The sequence below is a fragment of the Bos grunniens genome, chromosome 16 (genome assembly GCF_055505025.1).
Source record: "Bos grunniens cultivar Pamir isolate PY7600 chromosome 16, Bosgru_T2T1.0, whole genome shotgun sequence".
In the NCBI taxonomy this organism is placed as follows: Eukaryota; Metazoa; Chordata; class Mammalia; order Artiodactyla; family Bovidae; genus Bos; species Bos grunniens.
The window spans coordinates 29,735,595-29,752,437 of NC_141180.1; the positions used below are offsets into that span (position 1 = coordinate 29,735,595).

At 57.6% G+C, this 16,843-nt stretch overlaps 1 protein-coding gene across 1 annotated transcript in view; it reads left to right on the top strand.

The window, feature by feature from the left end:
* The first annotated feature begins 409 nt into the window (after positions 1-409).
* The window catches only part of TTLL10 (tubulin tyrosine ligase like 10), a 53,997-nt gene continuing 37,563 nt past the window's right edge, over positions 410-16,843 (top strand). Inside the window, exon 1 of the mRNA XM_086343945.1 lies at positions 410-537. The gene's annotated coding sequence lies outside the window, so the exon portion shown is untranslated. The remainder of the gene's footprint in view (positions 538-16,843) is intronic.

Here is a 16,843-nt window from a genome sequence, read left to right on the forward strand (position 1 = left end):
CACAGGCCCAACCCTGGATGAACACAGAACTAACCCCAGTGTGGAAGGTGGACACGCAGGGTGCAGGGGTGGCGCCAGCTTGGCTCTGGCAGTTTGAAATATGAGGCTGTTGGAAGAAATCGCAGAACTGGGTGTGGGGTTAGAGGCTGGGGAGGTGGGGGCGGTCACCAACGCAGCTTCATGTCCAAAGAGCAAGATGGGACCAGCCTGCTGCTGCTGCTGATGGCTAGCTGGGTCCCCAGACATTTTCTTCTTCTGTTCTTCCTCTTCTTGTGACGAGGTGGGTTTTTTTTTTTTTATTACCGAGGACTCTGCTCCTGAGTGGAAGGCCCTGGCATTCCATGTAGACAGACAGGCACACAACCTTAGTTTTCTCTCGAGCAGAAGTTAAAGATTATTCAAGGCAGAATTCCTGGGCTGTGCTGCAGAAGCGGGTTGTACCAGGCAAAGGCTTCCACCGCATCCCCCAGCCAGGCCGCGATAAGGCAGCGGGAGCTGCACCTTGGTGACACTGCCTGCCGCCTCTACGGGGACCAGGTAGGATTGAGGCCCACAGCTGGTGCTGGGGAAAGCTTGTCTTGTGGGGGTCCGAGGTCACTCCGTGGCCTCTGCACAGAGCTGGCTCGAGAACTCCCCTCCCCCGACTTCGAAACTTTGCTGCCGTCCAGTCCGTGGTCACTGGGTGCCGCCTGGGGCCAAGGGGGCCATTGCAGCTGCGAGCTCAGGGTCCAAGCACTGGGCCAGCATAGATAGAGTCGCCTTCAGGGAAAGTAGGGGTCTTTGGAAGAGCCTGTTTTGGCCGGAGGGTTTTCTCTCTGCTGTTTATTGGGCGAGGGGGTGGGGATTAGGTCAGCGGCACACCCTGGGGCCTGTGTGGAAAGAGCGGAGAGGGCTGGGCTCTCCAGGGGACAGAGGGGCACGCCACCCTTGCGAGGGGGTTCACAGGCCTCCCTCAGGGACATTGGTGGGTGTTTTCGAGCCTCTGGTGGGCAAGCATGACTGTTAAGGGCCAAGACTGTTAAGGGCCAAAACTTTTTACGGAGCGTGCCTGTGACATGCCACCTTTGAGGATGACAGCCAGAATGCAGGCCCCTTGGGAAGGGAGCAGGCCTGAGACACGTGAGCTTCCATGACAGCGGCCACAAGGCTCTTGCAAGGAAACCAAATTCACTCCACGTATAAAGTCACGTGTATCTGTGAGTTCCCCCAGAGGTGTGGAATTCGGGATCGGCTAGAGCAGGACCAGCTTCCTTCACTAAAGCTGAAGTTCTATCCTGCCCAGGATGCCCCAGTAAGAGGAGGTTACAAAAGAAGTAAGACGTGGGCCTAAGACTTGGGACGGCTCTGCCGCAGCGTTCACTCTGCGTGGCCTCGTGGGAAGATGGGCAGGGTGCAGGGAGGCCACGCCTAACCAGGGAGGTGGACGCTGGTTGGGGTGCTGGACCCCACGTGGCCTTGTGATGGGAAAACCCAGAGAAATGGGCACTGTCCTGGCAGAATCTCAACTGTCAGAGAAGAGGGGGAAGGCGTGGCAGAAGCATTAGGCTAGGTGATCAGAGGCATATCCTGAGAGACAGCGACAGCAGATGGGTCCTCGGCCCAGTTTGCTTACAGGTCATTCCAGGGTCGTGGACACTGTTCCCAGACCTCAGAGGGTGGGAGGGCACTGACTCAGTTTTAATTTTGTTTTTATCAGAGTTACACTTGTATGTGGTTTAAGATTCAAACATTACTACAAGGCTCAGACAAATACGGCCCTGCCAGCCAGCCATGTCGGCCCCAGAGGCAACTAATTCCCTCTCCCGCATAATTCCTAGGCCCTTTACCAGCATCTGGGCTACAACACGATTGAATAACAGCTTCTCATTGTTTCAGGTTTAGGTATTGTCTATTGAATTCACCCCAGGGAAGCTGGTGTTTATTTCTTCCGCCTTTCCCCTTCCCCCACACACTCAGGTCCCCCTGTTTTTGCAACAGAATGATGTTCTAATTTTAATTAGCTCTGAATTCAGTGGCAAGGTCTGTCTGCGTTCACACCAGGCCTGGGGCAGGCCATGGTTACTGTTCCAATCCGAACATGTGCAGTTATCCCCAGAGTTAATCATCGCCTTCCTTTTTTCATGCTTGCTGAGTTTCCTCTGAACTCATGACTAATTCGTCCTCAGACTCTTGCTGTAGCTTCAGTTCAAACACACGGGCATTTCTGAGGCAGCGCCTCTGGGAGCCTCCACCCTGGCCCCTTGGGGGCTGGTCCTCCCAGGTCTACAGGAGGGCTGGCACCCCGAGATCTCTCCTGGCCCTCACCTGGAAGATTTCCTTTGCTTCTCCCTTGGGTTGGATTTTCCTGGATCCCACACCCTCCTCTTTCTGGGTTCACCCAGGTCCTGGTGAAGCACATCCTTCCTGAGAAAGGGCACCCACAAACATGGGGCTTTCAATGCCTGTCCCTCCCCAACACGGAGGCCTGTCGTTAGGGTTGGCCCTCCAGCTCAGAACCTTGTCCCCCAAACTGGGACCCCAGCCTCTGATGCTGCTGCGGGTGAATTCCATGTCACTTTAACTCCTGATCAGGAGGTCAACTGGCTTGTCAGTTCTTACTGGAAGTTTCAGGGCTCCTTTTTGTCTCCAGTGTTCTGACGGTTCATGAAAATGGCCTTCATGTGGGTTCCTTCTCACCCTCTACCACAAGCTCTGTGGCTCAGTGAGTCTGGAAATTCTTGCTCATTTCCAGGATATTTTCTTTAATCATTAATTTTAAATTGTTTACCGGCTCCTGTTTTCTCTATTCCCTCTTTCATGGTAAATATCACTGGGACCTGGGAGCTCATAGACGGGAGCGAGTGACCTGATCTCCTTTTCTGGGTCTTTCAGCTTTGGTCTCCTTTGTTGAGGTTTGTGCTTGGTCTCTGAACATTTATTTCTAAAGCACTCTGATCTTTTTCTGTGGTCACTCTATTTTCTCTTCTCTCTTTGAAGAGATCAATAATAGTTGTTTGTTTTTAAATTTTTTTCCCGTTGTACAGGCTCTGTCTGCAGAAATGCAATAAACAAATTTTTCCCATAATCACACTTACTATATCAAACTTAAAACTTAAACATAACAAGATAATCCATAAGTAAAGTCTGCAGACAAATCATCAATTTGAGAAAATATTTTAAAGCAGACAAGTGATTACAAGATAAATATTGTATTAAGAACTTATAAATTGTCAAGAAAAAGACAAGAAACTCCATGGAAAGATGGGTGAGGGCTGTGACTGGCAACCCACTGAGAAATCTGGGAGCTGTCGAATGAGAATGCCTGATTTGCTGGCAACCAGGAAGCCAAAATCCCAGACATTGGATCAGTGTCCAAGGAGCGGAGCCTGGGACAGGGTCCTAGTGTGAGAGAGAACCTGGGAGCACCAACTGGCCCACCTCAGTGTGGGTCACCGTCCCAAGGATGACTTCCCAGGAGGCCACTGAGAGCCCTGGGCTGGGGTGCCATGCAGCTGCCAGAAGGGAGCCTGAATTGGGGCACCTGGCTTCTTTGGAGGTGAGCTGTCACCCAGAATGTGTCACTCGGGGAAAATGAAAAAGCAGAAGCACAGATTGCCAGAGGGGCCAGAGGGAGGGGAGCTCGCTCTCGCATGTTGTAGAGGAATTCAGGGCCAGGCCATCTGGTCATATCACACAATTAGAAGCATCTGCAAACCCTGACCACTGGGTGTCTGCAAGGGCGCCAGGCAGGGGTGGTCCTGAAGCATCTCACAGCCCCTCTGGGGTGGTGGTGCAAAGAGAGTGTTGGGTGTGCGGTTGCCCTGGGGAAGCTGTGGCAATGTGCCGCAGAGCCAGGGCTTAGAGAGTAGAAGTCAGTTTCCTTGGCTCCTGAAGGCAGGGGGTCTGAGCTCAGGGCTCTTGTGAGGCCACTTGCCCAAGTCCTCCCAGGGTCTGTATCCTGATAGCCTCTTTTTTTTTTTTTTTTTTCAAGTGTAGTATTTCTTAAAACAATTTTATTTATTTATTTATGGCTGTACTGGGTGTTTGTTGCTGTGAGGGCTTTCTCTAGTTGCGGCAAGCAGGGCTGCTCTCTAGTTTCGATGCACAGACTTCTCACTCTGGGGGCTTCTCTTGTTGTGGATCACGGGCTCTACAGTGAATGGGCTTTAGTAGTTGTGGCTCCCAGGCTCTAGAGCACAGGCTCAGTAGTTGTGGCACACGGGCTTAGTTGCTTCATGGCATGCGCTGCTGCTGCTGCTGCTGCTAAGTCGCTTCAGTCATGTCCGACTCTGTGTGACCCCATAGACGGCAGCCCACCAGGCTCCCCGGTTCCTGGGATTCTCCAGGCAAGAACACTGGAGTGGGTTGCCATTTCCTTCTCCAATGCATGAAAGTGAAAAGTGAAAGTGAAGTCGCTCAGTCGTGTCCGACTCTTAGCAACCCCATGGACTGCAGCCTACCAGGCTCCTCCGTCCATGGGATTTTCCAGGCAAGAGTACTGGAGTGGGATGCCATTGCCTTTTCCGCCATGGCATGTGGGATCCTCCCAAATCAGGGATTGAACCTGTGTCTCCTGCACTGGAAGGCAGATTCTTTACCACTGAGCCACCAGGGAAGACCCTGATTGCCTCTCCCTACAAGGACACCAGTCAGATTAGATCAGAGCCCACTGGCCCTGTTTTACCTTAATTCTCTCTGTAAAGGCCCTGTCTCCAAACACGGTCACATTCTGAGTCCTGGGGGCCAGAGTTTCCAACATATGACTCTGGGGAACCCAGTTCAGCACTTCCAAGTAGGGAAGGCATCCAGGTGACTCAGGGGCATTACCACACAGGTGAGGAGTGACACATCATGCTTGCAAAGACTCCAGTAAAACCCATAGTCACAGAAGTGTACCTGCAGATCACATGCACTTGCGTTCTATGTGTGAGCGTCGAGTTTTGTGCATAAGCAGAGCACATGAGAGATGATCCGGGCATGCGTGTCTGTGTGAAGAACAAATAGATCAAAATGCCTCCTACAGGAAGACAGAGGGCAGATGTATGAGCTCTGAGGGGTGATGAGGGGATAGCTACATGGGGTCCCAGTGGGGGCTGGTCTATCCCTGGGGGTCCCAGTGGTGGCTGCTTTGTCCCTGGGGGTCCCTGTGGTGGCTGTGCTGTCCTCAGGGGTCCCAGTGTGGGCTGGTTTGTCGTGGGGTCCCAGTGGTGGCTGGTCTATCCCTGGGGGTCCCAGTGGTGGCTGCGTTGTCCTCAGGGGTCCCAGTGGGGGCTGGTTTGCCCTGGGGTCCCAGTGGTGGCTGGTCTGTCCTGGAGTCCCAGTGGTGGCTGGTCTGTCCCTGGGGCTCCCAGCGGGGGCTGGTCTGTCCTCAGGGGTCCCAGTGTGGGCCTGTTTCCTGGTTTTGGCCCCTGGTGTATCCTTCCCATGTGGGGTCACTGTGAGGGCAACATTCCCACTGGATGATGTCCTTTGCACAGGGAGGCCCATGAGGGGTTTGAGGCTGGCCAGTGAGCTTGTCTTCCCCACCAACCCAGGGCTTCAGCAGACCAAGTGCCAAGCCAGCTGTCCCTGGAAGAGGAGGCCTTGTGCCGGACATGGTTTCTGTTCCCAGGCAGTGCGGGCAGCAGCCAGTGGGACCACTCATGACTCTCTCCCGGTAGGATTAACCTCGGACAGGATCTTTAACAAGAAGTCGGCTCCCAGGAGTGGTACTTTCCCTCTGACCCATCAGGTCACACCGGGATTAGCAGGAGCTTCAGGGACTAAAGGGCCACCCAAGGTGTTTGTCCACAAAAAGGTTTAGCAAAGGACAGATCTGTCCCCAGTCTATTTGGACAAGTGCAGAGTTTCTGGAGCGTGGGCCCCTGGGTGCTGGTCTGGGGAGGGGCCGTGTCCTAGGATGTAGAATTTGTTTTCCTAAAAATGAACAATGTGATAAAGTGCCAGTCTTGGCTACTGGCTCACCTTTGAGAAGCAAGGGGTCAGGAGGGCTGACATCTCTCCTACCTCAGACAGAAGCCTGATGTGATCAACACGGAGACAACGCCTCTCCCTTTCAGGCCGTGGTGCTCCCCTACCCCACTCAGGCCAGCCCCCCTTCCTCTCTGCCCATCCCGCTCTGCCAAAACCTTTTTTCAGTTTCTATTAACGCCAGCAACACCAGAGGGGCCGCTGGGCCCCCCAAGACATTATAGGTCTCCAGCAAGTGAGGTGCCTCGAGGGAGCAAAGGGTTCCCAAGCACGGTACTCCACACAGGTGGGCGGGGTCCGAGCCACAGAGTCTCACCTGGTCCTGTGGACATGCTCACAGGACCCCAGGTCCCCTGCAGGAGGGGTACCAGCCTGTTCCAGCGTCCTGCTGAACAGGTGTCCAGAATGTAGCCTCAGAGAGCTCCGAAGGAGGTGGCTACACCAGAGGCCCACATCAGAACCCACATTCACTGGGGTGGAGATGGCCTCCAGGAAATGGCATTTGGAGCCCACAGAAGGCATGGCCAGGGGAAGGCCTTAGGAACAACAGGCAGGTTCAGTGGCGCAGGCCACTGTCCACCTCTTCAGCTACCAGGCCTAGGGTCACTGTCCGCTGACCACTGAGCCCGGGAAGAGGAAGCGTGGGAGCCACATCGACCTCCTCATCTGGTTTCCTGGAGGCTGAGGAGGTAGGGGTCAGACTGCCTGCCCTTCCTGAGTTATGACTTCCCTCCTGGTCCCCCTACCCCCAACTGGGGTCCCAAGGGCTGCTCCAACCTGGGGCCAAACTGTCCACACCAGTGGATTCCCCAGGTTTTAACCTCCACTCCGTGAAACACTCCATGCCTGAGAGCCCATCCTGTGATTTCACCTCCCAGGGTCAGCAGCATTCTCCCTGCTGCAAAGCTAGGCCCCAGGTCTCTGCTCCAGCCACCAGGCCCGGAGCCATTGTCCACTGCTCCAACCACCAGGCCTGAGGCTGCCCAGAGTCATTCAGGGTGCCCTGTCCTTTGGACCTGCAAGAGCCTGGCAGCCCCACACCTAGTCCTGGGCAGGACTGGAGGGTCTGGAATGGGATGGTCCTGGACCACAGTGGGTTGTATATGTTACTAGCGGCCCCATGGGCTGGTTGTGACATTTCCTCATTTCTACAGTGGAGACACCCACCACGGATCTCAAGGCACTGAGGTGCAGCTAGCAGGCTCTGAGCTGGGAAGCAGTGTGGCAAGCTGGGTCGGGGGCTTCCCGGACAGCCTGGGTGAGGAATCCAGGGCTTTCTGAGTCCTTCCCATGGGGGTCCTGTGTGGATCGAGAATCATTGGGAGCATGGGTGTCCTCAGGTCTAAAAGTGGGGACCTTAGGGCCATGTGACTGTGGTCTTTGGTCCCAGGGAGACGGAGTAGGCCCCAGTTTCCATTGCCCCTCATCCCTGTGAACTGGGGCAGGATGGGGGAGGGGCCCATGGTGAAATGGAGGGCGCGAAAGGGACAGCACATGGCCACACACCCTGTGAAGCTGAAAGGACCTGTGTGCTACCCTGCTCTCTGGGTGCCAGGGGGTGGGGGTGGGGTCAGCCCCTGCAGCCTTTGATTTGTGGGGAGGGGCCAGCATAGCTCTGAGAAACATGGGAAGGGGGTAGAGGAGGTGGCCCTGGAGGGCTCTTAGCTGAGGGTTTGGGGGGCAGTGAGTGGAGGACTACAGGACCCCCAGCCCTGGGGATGGGCTGAGGGGTCCACACCAGACAGGCAGGCTATGCTGGTGGGTGTTGAGTGGTTGCAGCCACCTTGTAGAGAAGGGTGAGGTCAGCCATGTTCTCACTGTGAAGACGGCATGGAGAGGGGCTGTCGCAGCCTGTGGGGCGGGGGCCAGTGTGGACGGTCGGCTCTGGAGCCAGGCTGTCTCCAGCAAGTCCTGAGGACAGTGAAAGCCTCACTGAGAGGAGCATCTCCCTGGAGCAGATCTGATCACCCCAAGGACAGAGCACGGGGTGGGTGGTACTCAGCTCTGGGGATGCAGCTAGACCACAGGGCTCCTGGTAGTGTGGAGCGGGGAAGCTGCTGGGCAAGCACCCCACCCAGCCCCGAGCCTCTGATGTGAGCAGACAGATGCCTGCCTTCCACTGCAGCAGGGTGTGGGGGCTCTGGTCCTAGTAGGGTCCCCACCTGGGCAAAGCTTGTAGGAAGACAGTGTGTAGGAGGGGTAATTTTTCTGGTGGGACTCATGCAATCCCGCCTCCTTTTGCCCAGTAGACTTGAGTGCAGGTGCAGGTCTGCAAACAAAGGTGCGGTCGGCCAGGCACTTAACACTTCCCTGGGGTGGGGCAGCCGGTGGGGGCTGGGGGCCACTGCGGCCAGTAGCGCTTTGCCCTGGGCACTCGGCCACGTGCCCCTAGGTGGAGATAGTGGATCCTCACACCTGTCCGCCACCACCCTCTTTGGTCTTGCAGTGAACAATGAGGGCAGGGCCCCCCCCACCCAGGTGGCCTCATTGTGGGGACCACTCCTCCCAGGGTGGGGAGGGCGTAGCTGGGCGACAGCTGAGCTTTGCATAGGGAAACCCGAGCCAGCCAGATGCCCAGGTGCAGGGGGTGGGTGCTGGGGGCTCAGGTCTGCAAGCAAGAGGGATGGGAGGGAAGGGCCAAGACTCTGTGCCCCACCCCCACACCCGGGACCAGTGGGACCATGGGGGACTAGGGGGGACTAGGGGAATATAGGGGACCATGAGGGACTACAGGGGAATCAGGGGGACTACAGGGGACCACAGGGGACCATGGAGGACCACGGGGGACTATGGGGAACTATGGAGGACTATGGGGGATTACAGGGGACTAAGGGGGACTATCGGAGAAGGCAATGGCAACCCACTCCAGTACTCTTGCCTGCCAAATCCCATGGACAGAGGAGCCTGGTGGGCTGCAGTCCATGGGGTCGATAGGAGTCGAACAAGACTGAGCGACTTCACTTTCACTTTTTACTTTCATACATTGGAGAAGGAAATGGCGACCCACTTCAGTGTTCTTGCCTGGAGGATCCCAGGGACGGGGGAGCCTGGTGGGTTGCCATCTATGGGGTCACACAGAGTCGGACATGACTGAAGCGACTTAGCAGCAGCAAGGGGGACTATGGGGGGCTATGGGGAACTATGGGGAGCTAGAGGGAATATGGAGGACCATGAGGGACTACAGGGGACTACAGGGGGCCATGGGGGACAATGGGGGACTATGGACAGCCAGGGGGGACTACAGGGAACTAGGGGGACTACGGGGGGGACTACAGGTACTATGGGGGATCATGGGTGACTATTGGGGGACTGTTGGGGACTAGGGGTACTATGAGGATTATGGGGAACTAGGGGTACTATGGGGGGACAGGAGGCACTATGGGGAACTATGAGGACTAGGGGGATTAGGGAGACTACTGGGGCCTATGGGAGAGTAGGGGGACCAAGGGGACTACAGGAGACGGGGGGACTACGGGGGACCAGGGGGACTATGGAGACTAGGGGGGACTATGGTGGACTATGGGGGACTATCGGTGACCATGGGGTACTACAGGTACTATGGGGAACTATGAGGGACTTGGAGCAGGATGCCAGTGTTCGCTCCTCAGGGACCATTCCTGGGCCCGCTCACTAAATCAGTCTTAGAGATGGTTTCCAGGAAAGTCAGACCTTTAAGTTGAAGCGGCTTTGTTGGTGAGGTGTCCTGGTTCCCCTCTGCCACCTTTCATCCCTTCTTCTTCCCTCCCCCACCCCAGCCCTCTGTGGGATCCTGGGGTCCGCAGCCCTGGACTCCCCAGCCCTCTCCAGTGTCCAGAGCTGTGGGTCCTCTGGGACCCCGGCCACATGCAGGGTCCTGGGGTGCACCAGACACCTGAGCCTGACTATAGCGGTACTCCCTGGGGAGGCTGGGGAGGGGGTGATTCTTGGAGAGAGGACTCCTCCTGCCCCATCTGGCCCACTCCAGGGGTGTGGCACAGCCTCTGGGCCCAGGTTCAAACCACTGTGACCCTGGGGGAGGGTTCAGGTTCTAAAAGCTCCCAGGCACAGCTACACCCAGTGGGTCAGAGGTCAAGGGCCTGAACACCTCCACTGCCTGCTCTTCAGGGCCTGCTCCTGTTCCCTCCCCATGGCTCTGCCTGCCTCCTCCTGTATCCACACAATCCACACACACGCTTGGTCACACACCCACAGCCCCACATTCTCCAGGCACAGCCTCATGCACACATGTACACATGCACACACACTCAATCACACACCCACAACCCCACATTCCCCAGGCACAGCCTCATGCACACATGTACACATGCACACACACTCAATCACACACCCACAACCCCACATTCCCCAGGCACAGTCTCATGCACACACACGTGTGCACACACACATGCAGAGGAGTGTGCGTCTGGGGCTGGCAGTCAGGTGACAGCACTGCAGTTGCCCCCTGCCCACATCGTGGGTGCTCATCTCATTCAGCCCTCGGGTTAGGGGCCTGACAGCCCCACAGCAGCCTCCCAGAGAGACAGTCTCAATAGGACAGGGCTGGTCTCACGAGGTAGGGCTCTCACTCACTCTTGGCCTGGCAGTCCCTCTCACCCACAAGCTCTGCCTGATTTAAGCCACCAGTTCCTTCCCGCCTCCACCTTCTCCAGGAACAGGGCAAGACCCCCATTCCCCTACCTTCTGAAAACCCTCCCCGACTTCTCCCCAAGCCTCCATCACACATTGGACATTCGGCAACCTCGTCCACTCCCAAAGTCAGTGAGAAGTGACAGAGCAGAGGACTCGGTGGATGGTGGGAGAGGGAGGAGCCGGGGAGGGTGGTGCTGGCCCAGGCCTCCTCTGCTGGGAATCCTGGGCTGTGCAATGCACCTGAGTTTCCAGGAAGCTGAGTTTACACTGCTCCCCTTACAGGCAGCATCCTTGGTCCTGAGACTGCGTCCCCTCCACTTACTGCTGTGAATCCACTGTGTGCTCTGTAAGATATAGGCTGGTAGATGGTGGCATTTATCAGTGTCCTTTTGGCCAGATAAACACATTCCCCAAAGTCCAGGACAGCGGGGCTGGTCTGCACTTTGAGGAGAGGAGCAGAAGAGCAGCCAAACCTGGGCTTCGGTGAGATGGACAGACGAACAGACGGATGCGGTGCTCTGGACGTCTGGAGGGTCGCAGGGCGGCCTTACCTGGGACCTGCAGGTCGGGAAGTCCAGGCATTGCCCAGCTGACCTCAAGGTGTCTCTGGCTTTGGGACAGCACTGTCCTAAGTGTGGGCAGCCATTGGGAGGGTGGTCCTGGGGAAGTTGCGTCCAGGAGCCCAGGGGGCCCTGGGTGGTGGCCGCTGGCCTAAAGTCAAGACAGCTCACACAGCATGATCTAAGAGGGCAGGACCACCAATTAGAATTGTGCTTTGTCTTTCAATTGAAATGTGTTTTGCTTCTGTTTACCAACTTGTATGACAACAAAAGGCCTTCCGCCAAACCCAAAGCTCTGGGCTTTCAGGATGTGAACCCTCTTCACTGGGGCTTCTTGTTGCTTCTGGCTCCAGCCCCCTCCTGGGATCGGTTTTTGAAAAGACAAATGGCAAAGGAAGGGGTACAAGGAGGAGTCAGGGAAGGAAGTTTCAGCAAGGCTGGGCAGCAGGGGCCTCAGCACCTCTGGGTCTTGCCTGAAGCAGGGCAGGGGGAGCTGACGTCTGTCCTTTCTTCTACACACCACTATTGCCCACCCCGCCCGAGCTGGCCTTGGGGTCCATCCCAGGTCCACAGATCCTCCTCCAGGATGCATCTCCCGACAGCCCCATCTCCACACCACTCCTCCCCACACAGCTCCCAGACCAGGGCATTCCTGAAGCCCTCAGGGCCCACACCCCCGAATCCCAGCAGACCCCTGCCCAAGGCCCCGGCACCTGAACTTGTCTCCTCTGGGTCCCCTGAGGAAACATGTCACTTTCCAAATAGGACAGGAGGCTCATGGCAGGGGGACCCACCTCTGCTGGGCACCTCCGATGGGCCGAGCTCAAACCCACAACTCCAAACACCAACACCCGCTTCTCCTTTGCCATTCCAGTGCCCTGGAGACACCCCTGCATACACCTGCCCTCATGTGCCTCACTGAGTTGATACATCTGTGTTGCACACATGTGTGAGAGCCTTGGCTTCACAGCCTGCAGCCCAACCCAGAGTTCTGTCAACACAGAGTCTGGGACCCAGATGAGCCCCACACAGGTGCCGTCCAGGTCCATCCACAGGATTCAGGGCCGGAGTGCATCCTGTGTATGCCCACACCTGGCACACGAAGACCCTGGGGCTGACCAGACACAAGAAGGAGGTCAATTCCCCAAGGGTCTGGAGCCTGTCCCTCAGAGGGCAGGACCCCGATGAGGAGGAGGGGACCCCTTCCCCAGATGCATGATGACAGGGTGCAGGCTGTGTTTGTGGGGCACTGTGCTCCATGGGGAGGGGGCATAGGGATGCAGCCTCCTCCCTCCTGGTGGGGCTCTCTTTTCATGGGGTGCTAGACCCCCCAAAAGGCAGGACCCCCACATCTGACCGTGAGGAGGGAAAGCCAGAGCAAAGGTGGGCAAAGACCCCACTTAACAAGACAGGTGTGCTGCCCCCAGGACTCCCGCCAGGGCTTGCTCTGGGGGAAGCAGGCTGCGCTGAGCTTAGAGCTTCCAGTACATGAACCAGAAGTGGGTGTGGATGTGTTAAAGCACAGAAAACAGGGCAGGCGGTCCCTGTGTTCAGGGCCAGAGCTAAACCCAGGAGGCAGGTCTGGTCCTCGGCTATAGAGACTCAGGCAGCCCTCCCCACACACCCCCACCCATCCTTGCAATGGCATTTCACTGTGGCAATAGCACTGAGATACCTCAGTGCTTTACTCCCATGGTTCTAGATCAGGTGGGGCCACACTGGGCCCCCAGCACAGGCCAGTGGGCATCCTGCCCCGCCCAGCTTTGTTCTCTGCAGCCCAGTCGCCCCTGACTGTGTTAGTTTGGCATCCAGCCCCACCCCACCTATGGCATGAGGCTCCAGGGACGGCCCCCCAGAGGCTGGTAAATAACCAGACCCGGTGGGTGGAGGGTCTTCCAGAGGCTCCTGCACCCCTGGGGCCGTGATCCAGCCCCCACCTGAATCTGAGGGTGTTGTAGCTGTGGCAGAAATGTGGGGTCACAAACGGCATAAGGAGCACTGGGAGGTCTGTGTGCCTTGGTCCCTGAAGTGGTGCCAGGAAGGGCCTGCGCTGTCCCCAGACTGGGCCTAGACCGGTGGCGGGGGAGGGACCACTGCCAGCGAGGACTTGGGGTGCCACTCAGCCCACCTGTTCCTTCTGGCCAAGCAGACAAGTTTGCTGCCTTCCTCAAAGCAGTCCCAGGTTCTCCCTGCAACTGTACCCCACCCCGAAGACCTCCACTTTCAGAGCTGAGTGCTGGCACATCGCCTCTCCCAGCCTCTCCCTTCCTGGGGGCCCCACCCATAGATGCCCCCCACTTGCTTCCTCATCCCTTGTCCACACGGTTTTCCTCCCAAACATCTCTTCCCTCATCCACTTGCCCTCCACCCATCCCCACCGCCCTGGGCCAAGCATCCAGCCCTGTCCAAAGGGGCCTTCCCACACCCTCTCACTGCTCTTTATGTCCACGGGGGCCTCTCCACTGGCCCTCAGACCCTAGTCCCCCACCCAACCCAGGCCTGCCCTCCTGGGCTACAGCCTTTGGGGCCCCCACTCCCCACTGCTCACTGTCCCTCAGGGTGAGTCTGTGCTGCTTCCCTCCACAGCCTCAGCCTCCAGAGCGCAGGCCCCTGGCTGCCCCTCAGAGGTCCCCTCCCTGTCACGGCTTCTGTCAGGTTCGCCCCTGGTCTCCAGACCCCACCTGTGCCCGCTTCTCCGGGCTCCACCTCAGCTCCCACGGCTGACCGACCGTGGCTGCAGGAAACACCCTGTTTGGCAGCCTCCTCTCAACATGGTCAGGCCCAAGCTATCCCTCCGGGTGAACGCCCTGCTCCTGCAAGGGGAGCCCCACTGGCCTGTTTGGAGGCCTCCTGGGGACCTTACTCTCCTACCATGTCATCTTTAATCAACCCGGCCCTGACCCCAGCGGCCCCTCTAGCTCCTGTCCTACTTCCCCTCCTCTCCCCCGCTCCCCGGCCTCCTCCTGTCTGGCTCCTCCCTCCTGCTGCTCAGCCCCACTCTCTTCAAGGCCACAGTGACCTCCCTCCTCCTCCTGGCCTGGCCCTGGCTTTGTCCTCCCTCTTGGTGCTGTTCTCAGATGCTGCCAGGGCCCTCTGGCTGCCCCTACTTCTCCACCTGGGCCATCTCTGCCTCCCCCATCCCCCAGTCATGTTGCTGCCTGTTCTGACCAGGTCTCTTCCTTCTGTAGCTCCCACGTCCCTAACCCAGGCCCACCAGGAGGCTAGAATCCTGGGATGGAGTTCCTGCATGTCTGGTCAGGCTAGACCCAGACCTAGGGCAGCCAGGCTCCTGTCCCCCGTTGCCCTGGGACCCTGGCCACAGTTCTAAGCGGAGTCACTTCCACCGGGGAGGGAGGCTCACCAGACTTGATCTTCTCATCAGACTTCTCAGAATCTTTCTTAAAATATCAACTAACAGATTCTTTCCCAATTGCTGTCCTCACCTTTAGGGGTCTCAGCTTTTAGTGCCCCTCCCCGTGCCCAGTGAGGAGGAGGCTGGGCGCTCTCGTCCAGAGGCACAGGCTCCTCAGCAATTAGTTCTGATATCCATGAATCTCGTGGTAGCTGATTCTCTGGTCACTGACACCTTGGGGTCAGCCAGACATCATTGCAGGCCACCCCTGGATTCCAGGCTCACAGACCCACTTCCTGCCCTGGACCCCAGCTGATGTGTCTCACCATCACCTTGCACGTACTTGCTCAAAGCTGGGACCTGGTTCCCCCAACCCTGCCCTCTCCCATTTCAGTCACTCCAGTTGACCACACCCACCCAGGGACCCCTCACTCTCCGAGTGCCCTGCTGGCCCGAACATAGCCCTTGCCAGCTTATCGCTGCCTCCTCTGCTTCCTAGAGGAGTCAGGGCCCAGACCATGAACAAGCAGGTGACTGGACTCCACATTGCCTGTCATCTGGCTCAAAGGGCAGGCGGGTGAAGGTTTCCTGTTGGGGCCTTCAGCAGCATGGGGGTGGGGAGACCAAACTGAGCTGTGGGCATGTGGGGGGTCCATTGATGACCATAGGAAATGTGCAGATGGTGAATCTGGGACAGAGGCACAGAGGTGGATCCCAGGCTGGGGGCTACCTGGTGGGTTTTCCTTCAGGGGATGAAGATGTTCTGGAACTAAATACAGGTGGTGGCTGCACAGCATGGCAAATACAGTGTCACGGAACTGTTGATTCTAAAATGGTTCATTTTACATGAATTTCACCTTGATTAAGAAAACAAAACTCCCTTACAAAACTTACCCTCACCCAGTCCCATCAGACCAGGATCCAGGGGCTGCACGGGTCCCTTTCCATCACTCACCCCACGGGGCTGCCCACCACCATTTCTGTTTTGGGGAGCCCTGAATGAGCCCTGGGCTCAGGAAGGTCACCTTTGCCCTGAAATCAGGGAAGCCAGTCTTCCCTCCTATGCAGCTGACAAACAAACATGCTTAGCGCCAGGTGGGCAGCCCCAGAGCACAATTAGACTTCAGCGAGTGGAAAAACGGGGTGTAATTTTTCTCCAGTCCCATCCCCCGAGGCAGCCCCAGGCATCTCGGTGACACTTTCCTGCCTTTGGAGACCAATTACCCAGGTGGAGGGGATGAGCGGCCCAGTGGCCTCATTAACTCTCTGCCTCCGAGGGAGGCGGCCCAGTGAGGGCGTCTGGTCCCATAAGCATAGCTCTGCCAGCCCCGAGGGCTGGGAGGTGCAGGAGGAGCCTGGCTGTACCCTGCCCCCAAGTGGGCTCGGGGCCCTGCCAGCAAGAGCCACCCTGCCCCCCCACCAGAGGCCGAGGACGCCCAATGGTGCTGGGCTGCAGAGCCTCCTCCCTGCTGTGGCAACAGCCCAGCTGCTGCCCGCCTTTCCCGTAGCCTGGTTGCATCAGACAAGGCCACCACACAAGGCCCCAGCAGCCCTGAGGCAAAGACGTGCCCCACCCAGCGCACCAGGCCAGAGCTGCCTGGTGTCCAGGGTGGTGAGGGCCCCTGACTTGACTTGAGGGCTGGGCTCTGCCTCCCTGGGGTCCCCACAGCAGACTTTCTCCCTGAGCTGATACATGCCGGGCTTCTGGATGGTTCCCCTTCTGTCCTCTGTGAGGCAGCCGCTCAGACTCAGTTGGGGGCAGGGCCAAACTACAGGCTGGCTCTGGTACAACTTGCCAAATGGCCACCGACTCCTTGGAGGCCTCTCAAACTTCCTGTGGCAGGACCCAGGGTCCAGGGCCCAGAAGCAAGAAGAACCCAGGGCCTCGCTTCCCGTTACCCCCTCGGAGGCACTGCCCAGGGCCTGACTCTGATGGGCCAAGACACTTCCTCTCTGTCCCCATCCAGGCAGAAAGGGCCACAGATGGGCATTTGTGGGCACAGGTGGCATGGCCCCAGACCCTCCCCCACTCAGGTTAGCTGTTCTCCACACGGCGCCCAGAAGGTTCAGTGGGGGCTTACACCACTCCATATCAAGGCTCCCCCTCTCCCTGGAGGTTACCCCATCTGACCCCACACCCCTTTCACACTGGCCCCTAATACCCCTGCACCCATGACCACATCTGACTCTGACTCAAGGTACAGGACAAGTGTGTCCTGTTCATCCAGTCTACGCCCCTCCCCATATCCCACCGCTCTATCCAGTCTGGCTCCTAAGAGGAGACCCTGTAAAACAGGTCCCTGCAGGGAGAACAGGGCAGAAACAGTCAAGGGGCCCCCGGGAGCCGAAGTAG